Source organism: Macaca fascicularis, chromosome Y, assembly GCF_037993035.2.
Source record: "Macaca fascicularis isolate 582-1 chromosome Y, T2T-MFA8v1.1".
Classification (NCBI taxonomy): Eukaryota; Metazoa; Chordata; class Mammalia; order Primates; family Cercopithecidae; genus Macaca; species Macaca fascicularis.
The window spans coordinates 5548481-5552774 of NC_132903.1; positions in this window are offsets into that span (position 1 = coordinate 5548481).

The window sequence follows — 4294 nt, forward strand, 5'->3', positions numbered from 1 at the left end:
GTGATTAGTGCCACAATAAACATACGTGTGCATGTGTATAGTAGCATCATTTATAATCCTTTGGGTATATACCCAGTAATGGGATGGCTGGGTCAAATAGTATTTTTAGTTCTAGATCCTTGAGGAATTGCCGCACTGTTTTCCACAATGGTTGAACTAGTTTACAGTCCCACCAACAGTGTAAAAGTGTTCCTATTTCTCCACATCCTCTCCAGCACCTGTTGTCTCCTGATTTTTTTAATGATTGCCATTCTAACTGGTGTGAGATGTTATCTCATTGTGGTTTTGATTTGCATTTCTCTGATGGCCAGTGATGATGAGCATTTTTTCATGTGTCTGTTGGCTGTGTGAATGTCTTCTTTTGAGAAGTGTCTGTTCATAGTCTTTGCCCACTTTTTGATGGGGTTGTTTGTTTTTTTCTTGTAAATTTGTTTGAGTTCGTTGTGGGTTCTGGATATTATCCCTTTGTCAGATGAGTAGATTGAAAAAATTTTCTCCCATTCTGTAGGTTACCTGTGCTCTCTGATGTTTGTTTCTTTCGCTGTGCAGAAGCTCTTTAATTAGATCCCATTTGTTAATTTTGGCCTTTGTTGCCATTGCTTTTGTTGTTTTAGACATGAAGTCCTTCCCCATGCCTATGTCCTGAATGGTATTGCCTAGGTTTTCTTCTAGGGTTTTTATGGTTTTAGGTCTAACATGTAAGTCTCTAATCTATCTTGAATTAATTTTTGTATAAGGAATAAGGAAAGAATCCAATTTAAGCTTTCTACTTGTGGCTAGCCAATTTTCCCAGCACCATTTATTAAATAGGGAATTCTTTCCTCATTTCTTGTTTTTGTCAGGTTTTTCAAAGATCAGATGGCTGTAGATGTGTGGCATTATTTCTAAGGGCTCTGTTCCATTCATTGGTCTATATCTCTGTTTTGGTACAAGTACCATGCTGTTTTGGTTACTGTAGCCTTGTAGTATAGTTTGAAGTTAGGAAGCTTGATGCCTCCAGCTTTGTTCTTTTGACTTAGGATTGTCTTGGCAATGTAGGGTCTTTTTTGGTTCCATATGAACTTTACAGTAGCTTTTTCCAATTCTGTGAAGAAAGTTGTTGATAGCTTAATGGGGATGGCATTGAATCTATAAATTACCTTGGGCAGTATAGCCATTTTCACAATATTGATTCTTCCTATCCGTGAGTATGGTATGTTCTTCCAACACTATGTTCAATAGGATTGGTGAGAGAGGGCATCCTGTCTTGTGCCCGTTTTCAAAGGGAATTCTTCCAGTTTTTGCCTATTCAGTATGATATTGGCTGTGGGTTTGTCATAAATAGCTCTTATTATTTTGAGCTCTTATTATTTTAAATAGCTCTTATTATTTTGAGGTATCTTCCTTCAATACCAAATTTATTGAGACTTTTTAGCATGAATGGCTGTTGAATTCTGGCAAAGGCCTTTTCTGCATCTATTGAGATAATAATGTGGTTTTTGTCTTTGGTTCTGTTTATATGGTGGATTACATTTATTGATTTGCATATGTTGAACCAGCCTTGCATCCCAGGGATGAAGCCCGCTTGATCATGATAGATAAGCTTTTTGATGTGCTGCTGGATTCGGTTTGCCAGTATTGTATTGAGGATTTTTGCATCGATATTCATCAGGGATATTGATCTAATATTCCCTTTTATTGTTGTGTCTCTGCCAGGTTCTGGTATCAGGATGATGTTGTCCTCATAAAATGAGTTAGGGAGGATTCCCTCTTTTTCTATTGATTGGAAGAGTCTCAGGAGGAATGGTACCAGATCCTCCTTGTACCTCTGGTATAAAGTGCAAGATGTTAGACTCAATAATGAGGCAGTAATTCCTCTACATCCAGGTGTACCCAGTTCCTATATCCTGCTCTCTCAAATATCAGAGGAAGCAGAATGATTCACTGTTCTGGACCTCAAATATGCCTTCTTCTGCATTCTGCAATCTGATTCCCAGTTTCTCTTTGCCTTTGAGGAGCCCACGGCACACCTCCCAAATTACATGGACAGTCTTGCCTCAAGGTTTTAGGGAGAGCCCTCATTGTTTGGTCAGGCACTGGTCAAGATCTGAGCCACTCCTGAAGTCCAAGCACTCTAGTCCTTTAGTATGTCGATGATTTACTTTTGGCTACCTGTTTGAAAGCCTCATGCTGGCAGGCTACTCTAGATCACTTGAACTTTCTAGTTAATCAAGAGTTTGAGGGCTCTAAATTGAAGATCCAGCTCTGCCTAAATCAAGTTAAGTATCTAGGTCTAATCATATCCGAAGTACCAGAGCCCTTAGCAATGAACAAATACAGCTATACTGGCTTGTCCTTGACCTAAAACATTGAAACTGTTACAGGGATTCCTTGGGATCACGAGCTTTTGCTGACTATGTATACCTGGATACAGCAAGATGGCCAGGTGATTCTGTACTCCAATCAAAGAAACCCAGAGGGCAAATACTCATCTATTAGAATGGGAGCCAGAGGCAGAAACAGCCTTCAAACCTTAAAGCAGGCCATAGTACAAGCTCCAGGCTGGTGCCTTCCCACAGGACAAGACTTCTCTTCATACATCACAGGAATAGAATGAATAGCTCTTGGAGTCTTTACCCAGACTTGTGGGACAACCCCACAACCAGTGGCATACCTAAGTAAGGAAACCGATGTAGTAGCAAAAGGCTGGACTCACTGTTTATCAGTAGTTGTGGTGGTGACCATCTTAGTATCAGAGGCTATCCAAATAAAACAAAGGAAGGATCTCACTGTCTGGACTACCCATGATGTAAATGGCATACTAGGTGCCAAAGGAAATATATGGCTATCAAACAACTGCCTGCTTAGATACAAGGCATTACTCCTTGAAGGACCAGTGCTTCAAATGCACATGTGTGTGGTCCTCAACCCTGCTACTTTTCTCCCAGAGGATGGGGAACCAATTGAGCATGACTTCCAACAAATTGTAGCCCAGATTTATGCTACCTGAGAGGATCTCTCAGAGGTCCCCTCAGCTAATCTTGACCTTAATCTATATAGTGATGGAAGTTCATTTGTGGAGAATGGGATATGAAGAGCAGTTTATGCCATAGTTAGTGATGTAACAGTACTTGAAAATAGGACTCTTCCCCCAGGGACCTGTGCCCAGTTAGCAGAACCAATGGTGCTTACCCGAGCCTTAGAACTGGGAAAGGGAAAAAGAATAAATGTGTACTAAAATAACACGTATGCTTATGTAATCCTACATGCCCATGCTGCAATGTAGAAAGAAAAGGAGTTGCTTACTTCTGGGGGAACCCCCATTAAATACCACAAGGAAATTATGGAGTTATTGCATACAGTGCAAAAACCCAAGGAAGTGACAATCTTACACCTCTGAAGCCATCAAAGATATGAAGGAGAAAAAGCAGAAGGAAAATGTCAGGCAGATGCTAAGGCCAAAATTGCTGCCACACAGAACCTCCCATTAGAAATACCTATGGAAGTACCCTTAGTATGGAACAACCCTCCCCAAGAGATTAAGCCCCAGTATTTCCCAACTGAAACAGAATGGGGACTTTCATGGCGGCATAGTTTTCTCCTCTCAAGGTGGGTAATGACAGAAAAGTGAAACATACTCATACCCAAAGCCAGCCAGTGGAAAATACTTAAGACCCTCCATCAAACCTTTCATATGGGTATTGAGAATACCACAAAATGTCCAAATTCCTATTTGATATTCCTATTACAGGGCCATATCTCCTCCAGAACATCTGGCTAGTAAACAAAGACTGTGAGGTGTGCCAAAGGAATAATCCCTCGGTTCTTTGTAAGGCACCTCTCGGGGATCAAAGAATAGGGCACCATCCCAGATAGGTCTGGCGGTTAGACTTCACCCATATGCCTAAGTCAAGCGGATTTCAATGCTTTTTGGTCTGTGTTGATACATTTATAAATTGAATAGACGTCTTCCCCTGCAAGACAGAGAAGGCCCAGGAAGTGGTTAAAGTCATAATTCATGAAACAATTTTTAAATTTGGACTTCCCTAAAGTTTACAAAGTGACAATGGTTTGACCTTTAAATGCATGATAACTCAGGGAATTTCCAGGGTGCTAGGGATACAATATCTCCATTGCACCTGGAGGCCACACTCCTCAGGGAAGGTCGAGAACATAAATGAAACACTTAAAATGCACATAAGGAATCTAACACAGGAAACTCATTTCCTATGGTCCACTCTCTTGTCTATGGCCTTGTTGAGCAACAAAAATTCTCCTCTCAAATTAGGGCTCAGTGCACATGAAATGCTGTATG